This window comes from Hyperoodon ampullatus (assembly GCF_949752795.1).
Source record: "Hyperoodon ampullatus genome assembly, chromosome: 5".
Taxonomy (NCBI): Eukaryota; Metazoa; Chordata; class Mammalia; order Artiodactyla; family Ziphiidae; genus Hyperoodon; species Hyperoodon ampullatus.
In genome coordinates this window covers 8626978-8651352 of record NC_136918.1, presented here as the reverse complement: position 1 = coordinate 8651352, position 24375 = coordinate 8626978, and the positions used below count along the sequence as shown (strand labels likewise).

At 43.5% G+C, this 24375-nt stretch overlaps 1 pseudogene across 1 annotated transcript in view; it reads right to left on the bottom strand.

Moving 5' to 3' along the window:
* LOC307053187 overlaps positions 1 to 23911 on the bottom strand; it is a 46358-nt pseudogene extending 22447 nt beyond the window's left edge. The window contains exons 1-5 of the transcript in view: positions 23732 to 23911; positions 21200 to 21352; positions 17343 to 17489; positions 14953 to 15093; positions 14402 to 14547 (exon numbers count right to left, since the gene is read on the bottom strand). The product of the transcript in view is annotated as an uncharacterized misc_RNA (transcript). The remainder of the gene's footprint in view (positions 1 to 14401; positions 14548 to 14952; positions 15094 to 17342; positions 17490 to 21199; positions 21353 to 23731) is intronic.
* Between the last annotated feature and the right edge of the window lie 464 nt (positions 23912 to 24375).

The following is a 24375-nucleotide window of genomic DNA, read 5'->3' as shown; positions in this document are numbered from 1 at the left end:
CACAAATATAAACACCTGTGAAGAGTTGACTGCCCAGGATGATTAGCCATGTGGATCCTAATTGCATGTGGCACTCATTTCTTTTTGCCCCCTTCTGGCATGCCAGAAAGCAGCAGTGATGAAGCATGAGGCCAGGGGGACCAAGGCCAAAGGCCAGAGGCCAAATTCCTTTGCAGCCACTCAGCTTTGCAGGAAAAGAAACAAAATGGTCTCAGCCAGTCTACACCCCGACCCGAGCCAGCATGGCATAAATATGTGCCATTGGAGAGGAAGGGAGCTTCCAGGCTTGTGATTGGCCTGGTCCAGCTTGCATCCCTATGGGAAAAAACAATCCAAATCTCCCTGCAGTTGGTGGTAAGAGAGGTAACAACGTCATCTGGGCCCATGAAAAATAAGCAATTTGGAAAATGCTAGTCCAAGGCATGCTCCAGAATTTAGACCTCTACTTAGTCCCAGTGCCCTGTTAGAGGGTAGGAAGGCTGATGCTCCTTTAGCACAGGGATTTCCTGCTGCAGGCCTCTAACTAAAGTTCAAGCAGAACCAAATTCTTTTCTCTGAATGGGAAACAAATTCCTTGGAGTAAGAGTAAGTACATGCTCAGCCCCTGGTAATACATGATCCACCCCAGCTGTATTCACTCCAACCTGTTTTTACCTAATCTTACACTTCCTTTACTTTAAAACAAAAACAAGCTCACCAACAATGACAACTTTAATGTACGCTCCTCTGTCTCAGAGAATTTAGCAACCAGAGATGCCAGTTGTGCCTGAGACAGGGTGGTGTACTGAAATGAGCAGAATCTCCAGGTTTGAAACCTCTCTGAAAAATGCTGTGTGACGCCCCAGAAAGTCACTTAACTTCTCTGAACCTAAATATCCTCATTGCTGATGTATAGATCATAATACTCACCTCCTAGAGGTATTGTGAAGATTGACTGGGAAGCATGGTGAAATAATGGTTGTAGAGGCATGTAGTGCACAGCAAATATTACTGCTGGACTTCATGTCATTGAAACCCTGGAATGGGTGCAACCTGATGGAGAACCTCCGTGTGTCAGATGTCCCCCTTCTGCCACTGCCTGAGGATTGGATACATATTTACAACAACTGCATACTTCCCTTAGGAGCCACACCACAGATCCAGTGTGGACTTGCCCTACCTTGAGCTTTCTCCCATTTTCTCTTTGGTTAATTGCCAGGATTCCCCAATTGTCCCTGATTTCAGAATCTTTCTTACCACCCTCATTGCACTGGCTACTAGGTCCTGTCAATTCTCCTTCCTAAATATATCTAGATTCTACCTTTCCATCACTGCAGGCTCAGTTCTGCACTTTATCTTCTACTGTAAAAATCTCCAAACTCATCTCCCGTCATCCAGATGTCCCTATCTCTAAAACAAGTTCTGTAAGGCTGCTGGAAGTTCTTTGTAAAAATCCAGTTCTTATTATGTCACTGTCTTGCTGCAAAAGCATCATGGCTCCCCCTTTGCTCACAGGAGAAAGTCCTACTCCTTAACAGCATTCATGGCTTTTGGCCATGTGGGCTCCACTGGCCTTTCCAGCTACATCCTCCAGCCCTCTACCAATGACCTGACCACTCTGTGGTCAATGTCACACTTCCCATATGCTGAACACTCCAGGCACTTTCATCCCGTGAGCCTCTTCTCACGTGGTTCCCTTTACCTAGAATGCCCTCTCTTTCCCAGTTGATGAACCTCTTCTCATTCCTTCCAGAGAGAGCTCTGTTTCCCATATGGGCCAACTCCCAAAGGTCAAGTGTAAATTTTCATGGAACCAGAAGTTCCCCAGAGGGGGTCCTCATCTAGCCGTTTCTGAGACCAACAGGTGGGCATCACACATTCCTGTGGGCATCAGACTGTGAACCACTTCTCAAATGTTCATCTGTGGATGCCAGGTCCCGGTAGGACCTTCTTCTTGACGTTGATTTTTTTTTTTTAACTTATTAAAACAGCTTCTTTCCATCAACAAGGAGCATACATGATTTTCTGTGTAATTACCAGAGGTTTATCAGCCAGAATATAAATTCTATTGATTGAAGGACTTAAGGAAACAAAGTGTAATTAGTGTTGGATGATTCACACCTTGGACTTTGGAACCTGTCCACAACGGTTTCCATTGTTTAGCTATCACTCACGATAAAATCCTGAGTAAAATAATTTCTGGATTATAACCAGTAACTTCCTGACTTGGAACTAATAAAGCTGTTTTGAAGATTTCATCTTGACTTTTGAACTTGACCTTGCATTCCTTAATGCCACTAAGCATCCCTATGGTCTCTGCCGATGATATAAGCAATAATGCTTTATTTTGGGAAGTGAATTTGCCACCTGGGTGGCATTAGTACTGTAGTTAGGGTCTGATCAATCCCAAGCTTGGGGACTGAAAGGGGCGCAGGGAAGCTGCCTTATCTGCAGATGACTCTTCCTGATGACCTTTCTGTGACTTTCAGTCTTCAGCCATCTTCTGGCTCTTTATGAACCTGACAAGCCTGTGACTAGGATAAGTCAAGCCAGACATCACCCAAGTGAGTGCCGATCACCCTCCAGGCCCAGGGTCGACAGTTCTTGTAAACCCTTGGTACAGGGCCACGGGGCTCAGAGGTGGCCAGACTGAGTCTAGAAGAGACAAAGAAGCCAGAACAGAAACAGGTCTGGTCCCTGTTTGTTCTGTGCTTTCCATGGCAGAGAAGAGGCATCTAGGAGCCTCACTCTGCTTTCTGATTTTCTTTGCTCAGCAAAATAAATCAAGAGTAGGCAATCTGATTTTCTTCAAGTCTAAAACAGTGGTTCTCGAAATGTGGGCCCTGGACTAACAGCATCAGCATCACCTGAGAACTTAATAGAAATGCAAATTCTCCAGCTTTATCTCAGACCTACTGATTCAGATCCTTGCGGGGGCAGGATCCAGCAATCTGTGTTTTAACAAGGCCTCCAGGTGCCTCTAATGCTGCTCAAGTTTGAGAAACACTGTTCTAATAATTTTTCATATTCAGTGATGCTTTGAGGCAAGACTGGCTTGGACAAACAGACTTCTACCTTCTGCAAGCATAGAAATGGAATATTTTGCCTCTTCTATCAACTTGCAGATGGCTGCTAAATGTAAAGTTGTCACGTTCTTGTAATCATGCATTTGGAAGGAAAATAAAGTGTGTCAGGCTTCTGAATGGGGGTTTTGACTCATACAATATTGTGAGTTCAACTTTCCAAGCAGCAGGCCAAAAGCCTCTTGTCCACAAAGGGGCGAGCATAAAAATAGTTTGGCTGTTTCCAATTGGAACCAAATGGAAACCATCTGGACTCCTCACCCAGGAGGTTGATGTAAATCAGCTCAGTCTGACCCTTTATTTTGAAACAAGTAAAACTCTTCTACCAAAGACCAAACTCATCCCCAGACAAATAAACACCTTATGACTATGAAAGTAATTATCCAATATGGGAAGCTGTTTTTTAATTTGTTTTGTGAATTCTGGATAGCATGAAAATGCTCTACTTTGAAAAGAAGCTATAAAGTAAATACATCTTAGATACAAAGTTGTTTCTGTTGATTTGAGGCACAGGATTCCTTGGGAGACAAAAGACTTTAATGGCTCCCACTGTCCATTGGATTAAGTCCAAACTCATGGCCTGACATGCAAAGTCCTCCTTAACGTGACCCACACCGTCTTGCCAGGTCCATCCTCCTGCATCCTCTTGTTCCAGCTAAACTTGTAGGCTTGTGGCTTACATTGTTTTGGGGTTTTTTTCTTTTCTTTTTTTTGCAGTATGTGGGCCTCTCACTGTTGTGGCCTCTCCCGCTGCGGAGCACAGGCTCCGGATGTGCAGGCTCAGCGGCCATGGCTCACGGGCCCAGCCACTCAGCAGCATGTGGGGTCTTCCCGGACCGGGGCACGAACCCGTGTCCCCTGCATCGGCAGGCAGACTCTCAACCACCGCGCCACCAGGGAAGCCCCGCTTACATTGTTTTTTAGTTAAAAAATATTTTTTAAATTTTTTATTGAGATAACATTGGCTTATAACATTATATGTTTCATGTATACAACATTATATTTCTACTTCTGTATACACTACAGTGTGCTCACCACCAAAAATTTAGTTTCCATCCATCACCATACAATTGATCCCTTTTACCCATTTCACCCTCCACCCCAATGCCCTTCCCTTCTGGTCACCACTACTCTGTTCTCTGTGTCTGTGTGTTTGTTTTGATTCAGTTTGTTCATTTATTTTGGTTTTTGTTTGTTTGTTTATATTCCACATGAGTGAAATCATATGGTATTTGTCTTTCTGTCTGATTTATTTCACTTAGTATAATAACCTCAAGATCCATCCATGTTGTTGCAAATGGCAAGATTTCTTTTTTTTTTAATGGTTGTGTAATATTCCATTGTATGTACACCACAACTTCTTTATCCATTCATCCATTGATGGGCACGTAGGTTGTTTCTATATCTTGGCTATTGTAAATAATGTTGCAATGAACATAGAGGTGCATATATCTTTTTGAATTAGTGTTTTTGCATTCTTCTGGATAAATACCCAGAAGTGGGATAACTGGATCATATGGTAGTTTTATTTTTAATTTTTGAGGAATCTCTGCTGCACCAATTTACATTCCCACTGACAGTGTTTGAGGCTTCCCTTTTCTCCACATCCTCACCAACACTTGTTTTTCTTGCCTTTTTTATTATAGCCATTCTAACAGGTGTGAGGTGATATCTCATTGTGGCTTTGATGTGCATTCCCCTAATAATTAGTGATGTTGAGCATCTTTTCATGTGCCTGTTGGCCATCTGTATGTCTCCTTTGGAAAAATGTCTATTCAGCCCCTCTGTGGCTTGCATTCAGGCCTTTCTTCCTCACTTAAGTCTTTCTCCATATAAGTCCTTTCTTTTCACATCAGGTTAGCTCCTAGCTCATTCACAAAGCCTTCTCTCCAATTCCATCTCTGGGGAGAATGCCCTCTGAACCCAGTGTCCATATTTGGCCCTTGGCAGATGCTGCCTTGTGTGGTTTTTCATTTCCTAGGTGTATATCCTGTCTCAAAACTACATTCTGAGTCCTTTCATTATGAATTGAATCGTGTCTCTTCCCAAAATTCATATGCTGAAGTCCTAACCCCCAGTTCCTCAGAAAGTGAGCTTATTTGGAAATAGGGTCATGGCAGATATAATTAGTTGAGATGAGGTCATACTAGAGTACAGTGGGCCACTAATCCAGTATGACTGATGTCCTTATAAAAAGGAGAAATTTGGACACAGACACACACAGGGAGAACGCCAGGGGAACGTGAGGCAAAGACTGGTGTGATGCATCTACAAGCCAAGGCACACCAAAGATGGCCATTAATCCAGCAGAAGCCATGAGAGAGGCAAGGAACAGGTTCTCCCTCAAAGCCTCCAGAAGGAACCAACTCTGCCAACATCTTGATCTTGATTTTCAGGCTCCAGAACTGTGAGATGATACATTTCTGTTGTTTTAGCCACCCAGTCTGTGGTACTTTGCTATGGCAGCCCTGGGAAACTAATACACCCCTAAAAGGCAAGAGCACACCTTGGGCCCCACACAGAGCTGGAACCTGATAACCATCTTCTGCAGTGACCGGAAGATCGTTCCCTGGGGCAGAGACCGGGGATCCCTCTCGCTACATCACTCACACACCAGCCAAAAATGGCCCTGAGGACATTTAATTCCATTAGTGTTGACTGAAAGAATGACATAGAGCCTGGAAAACTGTAAGATACTGGACTCCCCGGGGGGCCTGGCAGGAGAGTGTATACAGCTAGCTCATGAAGGTCAGAAGAAGCAAGTTTGGTACTTTCGGGTCAGGTTTTAGTAACTGAAAGGTTGCTATTGTGACCTGGGCCTTAACATAGCTATTATTTAAGAGCTAAAGGATAACTAATAGTATTGCTTTTTAGAAAAAACTTTTTCCTCAAACTATTCACCCTCCGTAAGGGTTTAACATCTCAGGGCCTACTTAAGGGTGGCGGTCTGGAGGGCTCGAGTGAGGGCTGGTGCACAGGAGGCGTCATATTCATGAAGGACTCACATTCAGACCCTGGTGTCATCACCTAATGAGGGCAGGCAGGTATTCTCTGTGTTTTTATGTGTGTTAGAAGAGTTTGCTTGTTAAATATAAAGACTTCAAATAGTATGCATTTTTAAACCTTTGCTATTAACTAACTGAAAAATTTTTTTTAGCTCAAGTAGCTTAACAAATGGAAGTGGTCAGAGACTCTCTCCAACCTTGGGAAGCCTTGAAGTTCCCAGATAGATTTTGTCCTTTTGGTCTTTCTGCAGTGCCGACTTGACTGCACAGCATGATGCATATGCCTTGTCTTTGTCCCTGCTACTGCCTTCTGTAAAGTCTAGATGCAGAGTTAGAATGAGTGGCCCAGCAGTCCTCTCCCCTCAGATGTCATCTGGCCCAGTGTAAGGACTGTCCTCTCTGTGGCTGCCTGTCTTGGAGACACTGATCCTCCTCGTCCCCAGAGGAACTCCTCTGAAAGCATCCTTGGTTGAAAATATTCCCGGATGGTAACTGTCTAACACAAATGATGACCTAGCATGGTGCTGCTCCCCCCTCCAACTCCTTCCTCCTTCTCCCTTTAGTAGATTTTCCAGAATCTACTAGCACTATCCAGCAGAAAGACTATATTTACATCAGACAACAGAGCCAGGGTCTGATAAATGTTCTCACTTTACCTTTTCATCTGGCTTTTTAGATCATAAAATTGTATTTTTTGAATTCAGTGAGATTTCACAGAAAAGATGCAAGGATAATTCAAGGACAGAAAAAAGACCACACAAGAACAGATTAAAATTGAGGAAGAGAAAGCCAAAGGGTGAAGAGCTTTATTATAAGGGCCTATTGCCTTCCACAGGCTATTAAAAACAAAACAAAATGAAAGAAACCAACAAGAACACCAGAACAAAACGAACAAACAAACAAAAAAACCAAAGTGGACTAAAATGGAATAACAGAAATTTAGGTTAGCTTCCACAAGGAGTTTCTCAAAGACTGTGCTGCTGACACACTCGGTGATTGATCATCTTGTGCTGTCTCTTCATAACTTCAAAATGTTAAAGCTGGAGTGGAATTTAGGAAGCTGTGAGCACAAGTGCTCGACTTGCAGAACAGGATGCTGAAACCTAGGCATCAGGGCAAGTGCTGGGAACAGAATCCTGGTTCCCTACAAAACTTTAACACTGGACAGCTTCTCCCTTAGTTTAATCCTGCTCAGAGGTTATGGAGCTGGTGACTTCTTTTTTTTTTTTTTTTTTTTGTGGTACGCGGGCCTCTCACTGTTGTGGCCTCTCCCGTTGCGGAGCACAGGCTCCGGATGCGCAGGCTCAGCGGCCATGGCTCACGGGCCCAGCCGCTCCGCGGCATATGGGATCCTCCCAGACCGGGGCACGAACCCGTATCCCCTGCATCGGCAGGCGGACTCTCAACCACTGCGCCACCAGGGAGGCCCGCTGGTGACTTCTTAAAGTTCCCTCTGAATGACTCCATTTCTGCTTCTAAGGAATAAGCATAGGAGAAAAGTTTCCAAGCTGAATTTATCAGGTCCTGCTGGCTGTTTATTGCAGAGATATTTCCATAATTGTTTTTTGGCCCTGTTGAATGTGCCAAAGACATATTCCTGTGGTGGATATGGCTAAGCTGTTCTATATTTGGTTTATATGAAGCCATCAGATGAGTCTTGTTTTTCTCCACTTGAGTTTTTCTCTCTGTTTGGGGTAATTACTTTAGTAAGGGGAACACACAGCCTATGAAAGGAGGAAGTGATTTACAAGATGAAGGAAGTGGGAGGAATAGTTGAAACAACCACAAAAATACCTTTTTTTTCTCTTCTTTTTCCCTGAAGTAGTTTTCACTGTTACACCTCCAGATGACTTTGTAATCTGGTTCAAGGTTGTACTTCCTCTCTGTCTGGCTGTATGGAAAAATAGAAAAGATTAAAAAAAGCTAATTCAAAGTTGCATGAATGGACTTTTTTTTGTTTTCAGCTGCACCGTGCAGCATGAGATCTTAGTTCCCCAACCAGAGATCGAACCCGTGCCCCCTGTAGTGGAAGTGTGGAGTCTCAACCACTGGACCGCCAGGGAAGTCCGCATGAATGGATTTTTTTTTTTTTTTTTTTTTTTTGTGGTACGCGGGCCTCTCACTGTTGTGGCCTCTCCCGTTGCCGAGCACAGGCTCCGGACGCGCAGGCTCAGCGGCCATGGCTCACGGGCCCAGCCGCTCCGTGGCACGTGGGACCTTCCCGGACCGGGGCACGAACCCGTGTTCCCTGCATCGACAGGCGGACTCTCAACCACTGCGCCTCCAGGGAAGCCCATGAATGGATTTTTGACACACTTCAATATAGGTTATTGCCTTCATTTTATGTACACTTTGGACAGAGGTATTTCTCATAAAAGAGAATTATCTGACCCATTGACTTCACTTCAGTCCTGTCTTTTTCATGTTTCTCCCCTCAAAGGCTTGAGGAGACTATGCAACCAAGCAGGGCTCCAAAAATCATCCTGCAGGGCCTTGTGTAAATTCTTCTTTCCGCTCCACAGCTGCCCTCTATAAAAGTGGCTCCAATCTCGGGAATTAGTAAGAACGTAGCAGAGAGGAACACATTTTTGGCATGTTTAAAAATACATATTGGTGCGTTATCACACTGGAGTCATTCTGGACCCTTCTTTTCCTTTCTCTTGCACCCCACATCCCATCCATCAGGACACAGTGTAGATGTAGAACCTCCTCTGCTGTTGCCCTAGTCTCACCTGGGTGGAAGCCTCTCACCTCTCACCACCACCTCTCATCTGGATGACAACGGCCTTCCGAAAGATCTCTGTGCCCTCCACCCACACCCAATCTGTTTGCTACGCAGATTGAGGGTCCTTCTCAAACCTAAGTCCCAACTAAGTCCTGATTCCTCGGCGCCTTGCTAGCTAACAAGGCCCGTGACCCCCTGGCCCCTGTTATTGGCCAGGCACCTGCTGCTCCTTGTGCAAAGCCCTGGGGCATTCCTGGAATGCTCCCCATTTATCCGCAGGCTCACTCCCTCACCTTCTGTGTCTGTTCACAAATGCCACCTCTTCAAGGAGGCCTATACTCAACCATCTATTTAAAGTCATTCTAAATTTACATGCCTTTTGGCCCTATAATTCCACTTCTAAGAATTTTCAGTATTGGTTACATTTGCTCATGAAAGTGTGTGTGTGTGTGTGTGTGTGAGTGTGAATAAGAAAGTTAGCAAACAAGAAAGCTATTTGGATTTGGGGGAAAAATAAAATAAGTTCGCACCACAACCATCTTTTCCTACACCAGATTCCCAAACGTGCTTATCTTGCTTGATTTTTTTCATTTTTCCATAGCAGTTATCATCTTCTAATAAACTATAGCGGCTCTATATTTCTTATGACTTTAAAAATTGTCTGATTCCCCCACCCTTGACACACACCTAGGCACACACATACACGGCATTCCCAGCCCTTCCTCAGGGGCAGGGGTCTTAGTTTTATGCTCTAATGTGTGTAAGGAAAGACACAGGTGCACACACACACACATATGAAGGAAGGAAGGAAAGAGCATTGTTACCAATTGCATTTTACACGTTATAACAAGCGATTAAGGAAACAAACTTGTCGTTGGCATTCGTGCCTCTTTGACTGTGGGCAACAGAAGGCTTCTGTGCCCACCTCTGGCAAGGAAAAGTTACTAGGAGGCTTGGGGCAGCTCACAGAACAGAGAGGAAACCAAACATCTGGGCCTTACGGAGCACTGGCCTCAGAACATTTTTGCCCTCATAACATCCTAGACGAATATGGAAGAGCTATGTACAGTCTCGTACATTTTTAGTCTTGTATCTAAACTTGTTCATCGTAAGTTTTAAAATTTCAAACAATGAAATTTCTAGCATGTAGAAAATGTTGACGTTTAAAAGTAAAATCTGGGAAGGGGGGAGGAGTTTGGGATTAACATATACACACTACTATATATAAATAGATAACCCACAAGGACCTACTGTATAGCACAGGGAGCTCTACTCAATACTTTGTAACAACCTATAAAGGAAAAGAATCTGAAAAAAATAGGTATATATGTATATATAACTGAATCACTTTGTTGTACACCTGAAACTAATACAACATTGTAAATCAACTATACTTCAATAAAATTAAATAAATAAATTTAAAACAATAAAAATGAAGTCTGTTACACCATTCTTTTAAGTATATCAGATGGAATCTAAATTCCAAGCACTTTGATACCCATCATCATGCATTAAAAAATCCCAAACAGCTCAAAACATGAGCAATTCTTTTTGAGTGATTGAAAGTTTTACATGATTCCCTTTTTTTCCTGTGTTTTTACTGTTATTTCCATTTTACTAACTCTGCAGAATTTTATATTTGAAAGTCATTTATAGGCCATCCTGTGATACTTCTCTGTAATAAAAATGCTTCATTTACAAATATTTAAATTTTAAAAATTTCTTGGGCTCATAAACCTCTAAAGTATTAAAAATTCTTCTGCAGTTATTACTCAATTTTAGAAGTATGCAATTGATTAATACAACATATGTATTTTATATATTTTGATAAATCCTAATTAAATACAAAACTAAAATTTTATTGACTGCCTTGCCCAAAGAGATGGATGGTGCTGTTTTATTTATTTGTTTTTATAATTAATTCATGTATTCATTAAAGAATATTACTGCTAAAATGAGGCAGGCTTCAGCATCAATGTTTTTTTATTTTTCATTGTTATAGTTGGAACTGCTGAGAAATCTTGTTCAGGTGGATGGCAATGGAATAATGCCAGACCTAATCTCCCTCGTCCCCCAAATACAGGACACCCAGTTCAATTTAATGTCAGATAAACAAGAATAATTATTTTAAGTGTATCCTAAACATTGCATGGAACATACTTATAATACATTATTTGTTTCTCATCTAAAATTCAAATAAATCCTAGAAGGAGTTTTATCACAGCAGTATTATTCAATTCTTTGAACTCCTGAGTTTCAGGCTAAAAATTAATATAGTGGTTGATCAAAAAAATCTTTTTTAATGACCTGTCCATTGATAACTTAAGTCCTTCAATTTTGTTAAAAGCAAAAATTGGGGGCTTCCCTGGTGGCGCAGTGGTTGAGAGTCCGCCTGCCGCTGCAGGGGACACGGGTTCGTGCCCCGGTCTGGGAGGATCCCACATGCCGCGGAGCGGCTGGGCCCGTGAGCCATGGCCACTGAGCCTGTGCTCCGGAGCCTGTGCTCCGCAAGGGGAGAGGCCACAGCGGTGAGAGGCCCGCCTACCGCAAAAAAAAAAAAAAAAAAAAAGCAAAAATTGGAAGCCACACGATGTGTAAAAATTGATTTGTCACTGAGTTATTAGAGCCATTCATTTTCTTAACGCTTATATTCATATTTTGAATTGTCTCTTTGTTTTTGCTCCCTAGAGGAGATATTCTGATCAGATACTGGATGGGAGACAAGCGTACCTTTGTCTGCCGAGTAGAATGATGATTGTGACCAACGATATTAACCACAGGTACTGGGTCATTATGGAAGGTGAGAATCCGGACATTTTAAAAAACCATCCACACCCCCTCAAACATAGCCACTGGGAAGTTTGTGTGTACTCTTTTTCTTAGTGTGTTTGGGCTGCTATAACAAGACACAATAGACTGGGTGGCTTATAAACAATAAACATTTATTCCTCGCAGTTCTGGAAGCTGGGAAGTCCAAAATCCAGGTACCAGCAGATTCCGTGTCTGGTGAGAGCCTGCTTCCTGGTTCACAGATGGCCGTCTTCTTGCTATAACCCCACATGGTGGAAGGGGCTAGGGAACTCTCTGGGGTCTCTTTCATAAGGGCACTAATCCCATTCATGAGGGCTCCACCTTCATGATCTAATCACCTTCCAAAGGCCTCCGCCTCCTAATATCATCACTTTGGGGGTGAAGACTTCAACCTATGAATTTGGCAGGGGGGAGTGGGGATGACACAAACGTTCAGTCCATAACGGTAACACCAGCACAGAGTAAAAGTGCCTTCTGTTTCAGAACTGGATTGATAGACCTCTGCTCAGGCAAATTAGTTTTCCTATCTTGATTTCACTTCTTTGCCAGCAGGATTAGCCACACATGAAAAGAAGAGGCATATGAGGCAATAAAAATGATTATGGTATCTTGCCAGCCCTCACCTGGCCCCAGGGGGTGTGGGATCAAAGCCCCTCCAGCTGGACTTTGCCACCCTCAAATGTGCTTCTTGAGCCAAGAAATCCAGCACCGACCCCCCACAACCCATGCTGTAGCACATCCTGCCAGACCCCTGGAGCTCCCCAGTCCCTGACCTTTACAACTCTGCCTTGAAACAAACTGGGTTGAACCCCCCGTATGGCTGTATTTGGAGATGGGGCCTCTATGGAGGTACTTAAGATTAAATGAGATCATAAGGGTGGGGCCCTGATCAGTTAGGATAGTGTCCTTATTAGACACCAGAGAGCTCTCTCTATCTGGGTGCACACACCTGGGAAAGGCCATGTGAGGACACAGAAAAAGGGTCAGAGAATAATTGTATTTCAATAATTTTCACTGAGATCTAATTGACATATAACATTTGTTTCAGGTGTACAACGTAATGATTCGATATTTGTATCTGTTGTGAAACGATCACTACAATAAGTCTAGTTAACATCCATTACCACACATAGTCACAAATATTTTTTCCCCCGTGATAAGAACTTTTAAGATCTGCTCTCTTAACTTTCAAATATGCACCAGAGCATTGTTAACTGTAGTCACCATGCTGTATGCTAGACTTCAGCTGTTTATCTCCACTTTTTTCCAGCAAGTAGAGTGGTCGTGTTCACCAACATGCTTCAAGCTAGGAAAGGGTTGTTTTTGCTGTAATGATAATGATGATAGTGATGATGATAATTAACATCCCTCAAGGACTTACTGTGTGTAAGGCATATGCTAACTGCTTTACATTATATCATTTAAACTGCACTAAACACCAGGGGGGTAGTTATCGTTATGTTTATTTTGTAGCTGAAGAAACTGAAGTTAGATCAATTTGACAATTTGCCCAGAGTCACACACAGCTGGAGTAGGATTTGAACCCAGGTCTGACTCTAAGTCTATGCTACTAACTTGCTACCATGTACTGTTACCAATGATTAAAAGTAGTCAGCTTTAAAATGTGTCATGAATATGTGTACTTGGGATCTATGAAAACAAACGATAACCCTCTTATGGGGAAGTAAGCAGCTGTTGTTCTCGTCTGTCCTGCATCTGTGCTCCTCATCTGTCTACTTCTTTGAGGGGGACTGCCACTTCCCCGCTGGAAACCCTGTGATTCTGGTAGTGCTCCCATCACAGTGTTTCACCCCACCCCCATGGGGTGTGTGATCAGTCCTGGCCAATCATGGTTTACCATGACCTGGACTGTAGGGATTGGTCCAAGAGGTAGATATGTGACCCAAGGAGAGCCAATTAGAGCCTTCCAACAGGATTTGACCCACAGTCACCGGAAGAAAGAGGTTCACACTTTTCTGGGTGATTACAAGTAATGATGATATAGCCCTGGGACTGCTGGCGGACATGTCAACTGCTGTTCCTGCTTGGAGGAAGCCTGTCTGTCCTGGGAGAGAAGGCCAACCCTGGGAAGGGAAGTAGAGTCACGAGCAGCAAACTTGGAGTTTCCTCATGATGTGGTTTGAGCTCCTGAATTCAGCCATCTCTGAGACAGCTCCACCTGTGGACGTCTCAGTTATGTGAGCCAATAAATCCCTATTTATCTTTAGTTCTGTTTGAGTTGCTTTCACTTTTAACTGAAAGTACAGCTGATTAACATGCTGTACTAGTTTCCTATTGCTGTAGTAACAAATGACCACAAACTTAGCGGTTTAAAACAATACAAGTGTATTACCTTACAGTTCTGGGGGTCAGAGTCTGAAATGGGTCCTATAGGCAAAAGTGAAGGCATCAGTGGACCTGCGTTCCTTTCGGAGGCTCTGGGGAAGAATTCGTTTCCTTGACCTTTCCAGCTCCTAGAGGCTGCCTACATTCCTTGGCTCATGGCCCCTTCCCCGCTTCACTCCAACATCTCCTTCCACTGTCCCATCTCCTTCTCTCTGACTCTGACCCTCTGGCCTCCCTCTTATAACAATCCTTTTGCCATGTGAGGTAACATGGTCACAGGTTCTGAAGATTAGGACAAAGACATCTTTGGGGGTCTTTTATTCTGCTCCCACACATTCTCAGGAAGAGGAATCTCCACTGATCACTGGGGAGGTCACTTTTAATCGCAAAGCAAATGTTCCTTCTTTCAGATGGCCCCAACAGAGTTTAGCACCAAGTTCCCCACTGCTTACCTTGGAGCACCTGAGGGGGATTCCTGGGGTCTGGTGAGGAAGTGGTTGGCTGGTCTTTCCCCTGCGTCTCTGCATACTCTGCTAGGGGTCAGAGGAGACCCAGAGCTCCAGAACACTGCAAGTGATTGCCATCAAGGTGCAGCTCACTGGGGAAGGGGTGAAACACACCGTTCATTTGCTGTTCTTTCCACGTTCTCAAACTTGGATTTGGGTCTTCACCTCATAAAATAACAGACCTAGTTACAAAATAATAAATAATCATAATAAATAATAATAGACCACGTCATAAAAAATAGACCTAGTAGCCACATCAACTGGCCAAAATATGCATTTAACATGACATCCTTGATTCTCAAATGTAACTAAGGGATCTTTCTATTATAATTAAGAAAAGGAAAACAAAATAACTGGAGGGGAAGAAGATGATTAAAAACATCATAACAAAAAAATCAAAGGAACTCATGGGCTAGTAGGCTCTGTAAGTAACTAGTTATATAAGTCAAGACAGAACAGTGCCAAGTTGTAGGAGGGGGAGCAGGGGACCCTCTCACCAAATGGCACTCTGGCGTATGGTGGAGCCCAGCCTCGACCCGCTCTGTGGCCCTAGACCACAGTAGCGCAGACTAAGGCCTTGAAGCCTTTGTTTGTTCTCCAGGCCTGAGAAAATACTCTCAATTTCTTCATTTCCAAATCTAAAAAAAAAAAAAAAAAAATGATAGGAGCAAATAAGTAACTTTTAAAACTATGTCACCATTAGATTATTAATTTTAAGGCACTCCCCAGGGCAGTTAGAGGCACTTTTGCTGGTCCTCAGTTTGGAATTCCAGGGCTGGGGGGGGATGTGGGCTGGGATGATTTCGGGGGGAAGCCTGTGTGTGGAGGAGGGGGAACCAGAGTCTGCCTCCTGGGCAAAGCGAGCGGAGGACTGTTTGAAGTACCCATTCAGGGAGCAGACAGAGAGCAAGCTGTGAACCCTGAAGACAGGAGAGGTGGCCCAGCTGGCAGGGACCGAGGAGGCGGGGAAGACCCAGTGGTACTAGGACTCTGTAAGAAGTCTTTTAAGACATGTCCAGGGCAGGTTCAAGAAAGTTCAACCTCTTGGCTCTCCTGGGCCCTGAGGTTCTCCTTGCCTTGTATTGCACAGTCACTAGACTCTGCAAAGTGAACACCCATCAACTCATTCATGCCGGCAACAGCCTCTAGGGGTAGGTCGGTATTAGGTCAATAAATTGAGGACCGATGAGGTAACGGGACATCTTCAGGGAATTTGGAATGTCAAGGCTTGAACTTTAAAATGAAGTGAGTAGTATTAACAGAAATAACTTTGAAAATTTATTAATTCCTTCAGTGAGTAATTATTGAGGGCCAGCTACCATGGCGGCTGTGAGGATGCTGCTGTGTATAAGAAGGAGGGGTATCCTGCCTGCTAGACTTCACAGCCTATCAGGGAAGACAGTGAGGAAGGAACTCCAATCCCCAGAGGCTAATAACCTGCAATCTGACCAGTGTTGAGGTCTCGGTGCTGACCCCACCTACTCAACCCTGACAAATCTAGGCGTCTTAGCAACAGCAGGATTTCCACTGACGATTAAAGTAAGCTGTTTCCTGAAGATGGAAATTCCTTCTTTCTTCTCCCCAGTGCAGATCTTTGGGTCTAGCACAGGAACTGGAGTCTAGAGGGGTCTCTTAGCAGTGGGGCTGGGTCTGCCTGGCCCAGCTGGGGAGCTGGGGAGACCCCGTGGCCGATCCTGCATCACTGCATGGTATCCCAAGGACCCTGACCTTCTGCTGCCCTGTGTTAGGAGACCCTGACTACGGCTCCTCCCAGCAATTCAGAAAGCTGGAGAACCTCCACAGGATACTGGCTCTCCCCAGCTCTTACTGATGGACGTGTCCACTGTCACCACCAGGGCCCTGATAAGATCCTAGTCCTTTAATGGGGCCTTTGTGTCATTGTGATACCACTTCTCAGGCATGACTCATCTCTTTCACTTCACAGCCCACTGGCCTTTTGAGTACAAGGCATCACCTGACTCCATGGGAAGAATCACAGAATCATAGACTTAGGAAGTGGAAGAGATAATCTCATTATAGATCAGAGAAGTCACGTGACCTACCCCAGATCACACAAGCAGTTTGAAATTATTTTTGGATGGTAAATTATAGACCCCAGCAATCTAGTAGCACGGATCAGAGGTGGGCTCTGGTTCAGACACCTGAATTCACATCTAGGCTCCATCCCTAAGAGCTGAATGGCCTTGAACAAACCAATTAATCCCCCTGAGTCTTTCCTCACCTATACTCAAGGGTTAGAAGTGGTACATATCTATCATTATGTATCATACATCTCTACATAACGGTAAACATCTATTTATTGTTGGGAGAAGAAATGAGAAAATTCATGCACTGTGCTTGGCACACAGTAGGCACTCAATAACCATTAGCTGTTATTATTATTGTTATTATCACTACCCTTCCTCCCACCTCCTCTCCTGGTGAATACCCGTCACCTAGGGAATCGTGGTTTCCCTTATCCAAACTACCACTAAAATGCATATGGACATATTCTGTGATATTCAGACTTTCTTCCTTGCACTATACATAATCAAGAGCACGTCTCCTCCCTCTACTATACCGAGGACTTCCTTGGACAGTGGCATTGCCTTAAATATATTTATATGTTCCTTAGCAACAAGCACCGTGCCTTGTACAAACTGGCCTTCAACAAATATTTGTTGAAGGAATAAATGAATGACTAGAGACTCTTTTTGAGAACCCTAACATTTACTCAGGGACATGAACTCTAAGGAGGCTTCACAGTGTCCCCTTTCAGCGATGACTTGATGAAGCACAAGGAACCAGGACATTTCCCTCCCCTGCCTTTGCCTCCCCACCGCTGACAGCAGGAAGGGCCTTGAAGGAACTCCGCATTCCACCTTACTTGCAGTAATCGAGGACAAGAAAATGCAACTGCTGAACTGCAGGCCCCCCCAAGCCTCCCCAAAGACCACGGATCCATCTTGCAATCAATGAGTTCGAGGGTGGTAAACGGGCAGGGGTTGCGCCCCTTCGATTCCAGAAGCAAAGCCTGAGGACGTAGGTAAAAAGTGCTGACACGATGAAGATAAATATGCTCTGTGTTTTTATAAGTTACTTCAAAGTCACTCATGTTAATCACCTCAACATTTTGGCTTCTAAGATAACTTTCTAATTACCCAAGGAGAAAGTGTCATGAACACAAAATAATTTCCCTTTAAAATGAAGACTCATTGAAAAATTGTATGGGAAACCTCAAGCTTTATGATGAGAGAAGATATATTGCAGCACACTATAAGCACAAGCCTAAGGCAAGGTCATTTCTTGTGATAACAAAGGATCCCAATGACAGTTAAATCCTTACCTAACTGATAGGAGAGAGTATCAAATCAGGAAGGCCACCTTTTAGCAATTAGAATCACCACAACCTGAGAATTCCCTCAGTTCAGAATTTAAGCCTGAAAGTGACTTTGGTGGGGTTTGGAGGATTTAGGGTTTTGTGAGGTAATGACATGTTGGTCAGAGATAGGATTCCAAATTATACCTCGGTTGAGCATAAACAAGCCCTTGCAACTTTAACTACAGAGCTGGTGCCTGAGGCCTCTTTAAAGAGAGAAAGTCTAGTTTGAGTGCTGGATCAGATTTCTGAAGCTGTGTTTCTGACAGAGGAGGCCACGTGACACATCACTGCTGATGCTAACATTGGTCTGTGCAAAACAAACTCTGGACCAAGTCCAGAAGATCTCAGCCAGTGGTTTGCAGTGTCCCCCCGCTGGGGCACCAGCACTGCTCCCTGGGGCACCCGCAGTGCTGTGGGCAAGACCACGGCCATCTCGGATAGAATTCCTCAGCAGCCTCCAGATTACTGAGAAGGGTACATTTTAAGGAACTGCTAAGGATCACTGTGAACATTCAAGGACAGCTTTCTGTTTCCAGCTTGAATGGACTGGGTACCCTGACTAACCATCTGAATAAAAACAACCAAAAATTCTGGTTATATATTTAAAATATCTTTTTAAAATTTTATTTTTAAGTTGTGGTCAAATACATATAAAATTTACCACCTTAATCATTTCTAAGGGTAAAGTTCAGTGGCATTAAGTATATTCACATTATTGTGCAAGCCTCACCACCATCCACCTCCAGAACTTTTTTCATCTTGCAAGACTGAAACTCTGTACCCATTAAACAAAAGCTCCCATTCTCCCGTCCCTGCAGCCCCTGGTAACCGCCATTCTACTTCCTGTCTCCATGAATTTGGCTACTCTAGGTACCTCATATAAGTGAAATGATACAATACCCTTTTGTTTCTGACTTATTTCACTTAGCATGAGTTCTTCAAGGTTCATCCACGTTGTAGCATGTGTCAGAATTTCCTTTCTGTTTAAGGCTGAATAATATTCTAGTATATACCATACTTTGTTTACCCATTGGTCTGTCAATAGATATTTGGGTTGCTTCCATCTTTGGCTTTTGTGCATAATGCTGCTATGAACATGAATGTACAAATATCTCTTTGAGACCCTTCTTTGAATTCTTTTGGGTATGTACCCAGATGATACATAGTGATGATAGGGTAGTTCTCTTTTTAATTTTCTGAGGAACCGCCATACTATTTTCCATAGTGGCTGCACCATTTTACATTTCCACCAATAGTGCACAAGGGTTCCAATTCCTCTACATCTTTATCAACACATTATTTTCTGCTTTTTTTGATAGTAACCCTCCTAGCTGACATGAGATGGTATCTCATTGTGGTTTTGATTTGCATTTCTCTAATGATTAATAATGTTGAACATCTTTTCATGTGCTTATTGGTCATTTGTATATCTTCTTTGGAGAATGTCTATTCAAGTCCTTTGACCATTTTAAATCAGCTTGCTTATTTTTGTTGTTGTTGAGTTATATGAGTTAAAGAACTCATATATTCTGGATATTAGCCCTCATCAGATATATGATTTGCAACTATTTTCTCCCTTTTCACTCGGTTGATTGTGTCTTTTGAAGCAGAGAAGTTTTTCATTTTGATGTAGTCCAATGCATCTAGTTTTTCTTTTGTTGCCTATGCTTTTAGTGTCATATCCAAGAAATCACTGCCAAATCCAATATCATGAAGCTTTTCTGCATGCGTTCTTCTAAGAGCTTTAAAAATATCTTTTTAAAATGCGTTGATTGACTGGCAGGTTAGTGAGGAATACACAAAGGTCAATGAATGAGAGAAAGTAGGACCCTAGAGGGCACTGAGGCCAGGTTTCCTTTTGAGAGCATCATTAAAACAGCAGGTTTGAGCTTTGATTTTAATGGATCATACAGTCCAGTGGATAGGAGATTAGGCCCAAGGTGAGGAGTCCAACAGGAAATCCTACATAGAGGTGTGGCCCAAAACATAAAGTGGATTATAGTGCTATGTCCTTAGAGTAAGGATGAACTAGAAATAAACCCAACTCTCCCTTCCTCAAAGGATCCCAGGGAAAATGGCCCATCTCAAACTGATACTGAGTATATGGAAAAAAACACATCCCCTGAGAACTCACAAACTAGCCTTAGCACAGGTTTGCACCCTGAATTAACATCACTTGGATGGCTCAAAGAAACCTCAGATCAAGAATTTAATTTCATGTAGCTCTGAGTATGTGGCAGAAACAACTACAAATCCTCTCTGGAGAAAGCTATCTGCAAATCAGAGCTCAAGGAATTGCTACAACTATTTTTTTTTCATGAAATATGAATTTACAGTCAAATGACAAAAACATACAAAGAAATGTCACCATAAGTAAGAGCCAGAAGAAGCAAGAGTCAGCAATATCAGACTCTAAAATAATTCAGATTATTGAAACTATTAGACACAGATTATAAAATAAAAGTTGAACACATTCAGAGAAATAAAATAAGGGGTTTTCAAAAAGGCAAAGGACTAGAAAAATTAGTGCTCTGTGGGTCCTGTTTGAGAAGTTTTTCTCAACCCCAGAGTCATGATGGTATTGTCCTATATTACCTTCTAGAAACTTTATTGTTTTGCCTTAAATTTGTAATCCATCTGGAATTGATTCTGGGGTATGATGTGAAGTAGGAATCAAGCTGCTTTATATCCCATATTGTGTATTTTAGCTTCTTGTTGCCCTCAGCAAAAGGATTGATCTGAATTATCTGATTTGCTCTTTCCAGAAGCAGAGTCCTGTACATGACTTCTCAGTCACAATAATGGAAGTTCAATTTAAAAAATAATAGTATTTAATCTATAAGTGTATATCCAGCAAAACTGTCATTCAGGAATGAAGATTATGTGTGATATGATAGCAGTCAAAAGTAATGAGCATGGAGAAATCTTGACAACATAGTATAAGTAAAAGAGTAAGGCACAAAATCATACACAATGTACAATTCCATGTATGTAAGTAAAAACATACATGCATATGTCAAAAAAGTATAAAAACATGCACGGGGTTGATACACATCAACTCTAGGCTAGTGGTACCTCTGGGAAGTAGATGGGGGAAAGGAAGTAAGATGACACTTTAGCTATTGTATTTGTAAATATCTGCAATTTTCATTCCCTAAAAAGTATATTACATGGCGGTGAGTACATAGATGTCAGTTCTGTTATTTTTTACACTTTTATATGTTTGAAATATTTCATTAAAAATACTTGTTTTTTTTTTTTCCAAAACAACCAAATAAACTATAGTTGGAACACAGGATGTAATATGCTTATATTCAATTTTAAGGTTAACTGCAGAGCTATTTTTAAAACGCATGACTCAAGAGTCTGGCGATCTCTGGGTTGCTCAGCTGAAAGCCCCAGATGCAGATCTCTCTCCCCAGCATGTAACACTCATCCTGGACTGTCATGAGCAAAGGTTCCAAGGAAATTGGTAGGATGCTCGGCGGGGAGTCATCAGGTCTTACAAGTATAAACTGGAATGTAAGAAAAAAAACTACAGGTGGGCACCATAAAGAGAGGTCATAAAATACGTGGAGAAAGAATATTGTCATTAGACAACACCATAAGAACATTTAAAATAGTTATTAACTGTGGATCAAGTGTGCGTTGGGGTGATAATTCAACACAAACTTAGGGTGTTCCTGCCATATGCAAAGCTCCATGAAAAGTCCCACAGGGTAGAGATTTTTCCAGCATGTTACCGTCCCTCTTTGGGTCGGGAAATCAATTTAGTGGATTGTAACCACCTTTTTATTTTTTCTTTCTTTAATGAAATAGAAAAGAAGGGAGATGATCTGAGTGTATACTATGCTGTAAGGAATAATTGTCTCATGAGACCTTTATTTTAGTGATATTCAAAATCAAAATGGAGACCCAACCAAAGCAACCCACCCAACGTAAACAGCTCTTATGGTCATACTGATTCACTCCAGTACTTATATACTGGGTCATGATGTTAATTATATTTCTGATGGTGACTGTAATTAAAAATGTTTGGAAAACATTGCTGACGAGGTTATAAATTTGAACGAGATTTATGACAAACCCTTATGATTAAGTAGTGCAGCCTAGGGCTTCCCTGGTGGCGCAGTGGTTGAGAGTCCGCCTGCCGATGTAGGGGACACGGGTTCGTGCCCCGGTCCGGGAAGATCCCACATGCCGCGGAGCGGCTGGGCCCGTGAGCCATGGCCGCTGAGCCTGTGCGTCCGGAGCCTGTGCTCCGCAACGGGAGAGGCCACAACAGTGAGAGGCCCGCGTACCGCAAAAAAAAAAAAAAAAAAAAAAAAAGTAGTGCAGCCTAATTATAAAAACTACATAGGAAAAAAGTGAATTAGTAATTATTTTACCACAAAAAGGATGACTCTGGGAAGCTCCTCCGTTGGGATGAGCTGGGAGATGTGTGTGTGCCGGGGGAGCCCAGAGAAGCAACTGCAAAAGAAGGAATTAGAAAGACCTAGGAGGGCAGGTGGGGAACAGGAGAGTGGAAGAGGTGGAGAGGGAGAGACCTAAGGGACCAGAGGAGAGAGGGAGGAGGGCGGCTGCCCTGGGAAGTGGGAGTTCAGGCGAAAGAGAGAGATGGTAGAGAGGAAGTCCAGGAGGGTCTCTTTGTGTGGGGTGCAATGTAATCACCCTTCCACCCCCAAACACATTCAGGAAAAATATGGGTGTAATGGATTTGTGTCAAAGTCACCTTAAAGCAATGACTTATTTTACTTTATTTATTTATTTTTGGCTGCGTTGGGTCTTCGTTGCTGAGGGCGGGCTTTCTCTAGTTGTGGTGAGCGGGGGCTACTCTTCACCGTGGTGCGTGGGCTTCTCATTGTGGTGGCTTCTCTTGTTGTGGAGCTCGGGCTCTAGGCGGGCAGGCTTCAGTAGTTGTGGCACGTGGGCTCAGTAGTTGTGGCTCGCGGGCTCTAGAGTGCAGGCTCAGTAGTTGTGGCGCAGGGGCTTAGCTGCTCTGCAGCATGTGGGATCTTCCCGGACCAGGGCTCGAACCCATGTCCCCTGCATTGGCAGGCGGATTCTTAACCACTGTGCCACCAGGGAAAGTCCAAAGCAATGATTTTTAAAAGCACCTGTCTCTATCTAATTATTTTGTTTAACTTGTTGTCTTGTTTAACACAGCATTTTAGGAAATCAGTAGGTATGTGATTATTAAAACACAGACTGTCTTTCTGGGCCGGTGATAGAAAAGTTGTAAAGCTGGACAGTCTGTCTTTGGGTGCCAGTCTCCCCCTTCTGGTCTGTCAGGTGCTCCGCCCCAAGAGTTGACCACTTAGCTTCACTGCTGGCCTCTCTTCTTTTCCCCTTACACCCAATCCCTAGATTTAATCTCAGCAAAGATAAGACATCAGGTTTTTTTCTGAAACCCAAATGATGTGTTTGCTGATCTCACTCCAAGTGAGAATGGAGGCGTGAGTGTGTGCAAGTCTGGCCTGATGGCATGGACACGCCAGCTGTCAAGGCAAGGAGACATTCTTTTGGAGGGGTCAGGAGTGCTGGGGAGGAAGGCCCTGCAATGATGACAGAAGTGGTGTTTTGGGGCTGGGTTCTCCAGATGTAGAATGGGAGGAGGGGTGGGTTGTCCGTTCCAGAGGTGAAATGGTGTGAGACAAGGCAGACCTGCCGGCAGGACGGGGATGGGCCGATGAGGAGAGAGGAGGGGGATGGTAGGAGAAGTGCTGAGCAGACCTTGGTGCCAGAGTCAGGGTTTGGACAGCACGCAGCAGGAACGCAGAGGGGGCGACACCACCAGTCCTGGGCTTGAGGGGATTACGGACCCATGTTCCTTGGGAGGAAACCCTCATCAAGTCATTTCAGGGAAGAATAAGGAGGGGAGAGGACACACTCACCTTCCCGAGAATCCGTTCATGGTTGATGCTGGTTTTCAACTCCCTTTTGATGGCTGGACACACGGACGTCTGAGTCTGTGCACAATGCTTCCCATATGTTTTCAGAAACTTTTGAAGAGTTGGAACAATGGGTAGGGGTGCTCCTTTAGTTTTGCGTTTTCCTTCCTTTTTTCTTGGCATTGTTTCATACTGTTAGATTGCACTTGGTTTCTGAAAACAGTAACTTGCCCTGAAACCCAACACAAGATGTCTTTTTAAGGAGCAGATCACACTTTCCCCACTAAAAATTAGCAAATATTGCTGCATACCCTTCTCTGAAAATCATAAAGTGCTTCACTAATCCTTTTTTCTTTTTTAAAGAGTCTTTTGAGGGCAGTTTTTTTTTTTGTTTTGCAGATATACATGTGTACATTAGAAAGTTTCCTACTTTTTTTTTTTTTTTTTGCGGTACGCGGGCCTCTCACTGTTGTGGCCTCTCCCACTGCGGAGCACAGGCTCCGGACGCGCAGGCCCAGCGGCCATGGCTCACGGGCCCAGCCGCTCCGCGGCATGTGGGATCTTCCCAGACCGGGGCACGAATCCGCGTTCCCTGAATCGGCAGGCGGACTCTCAACCACTGCACCACCAGGGAAGCCCTCCTACTT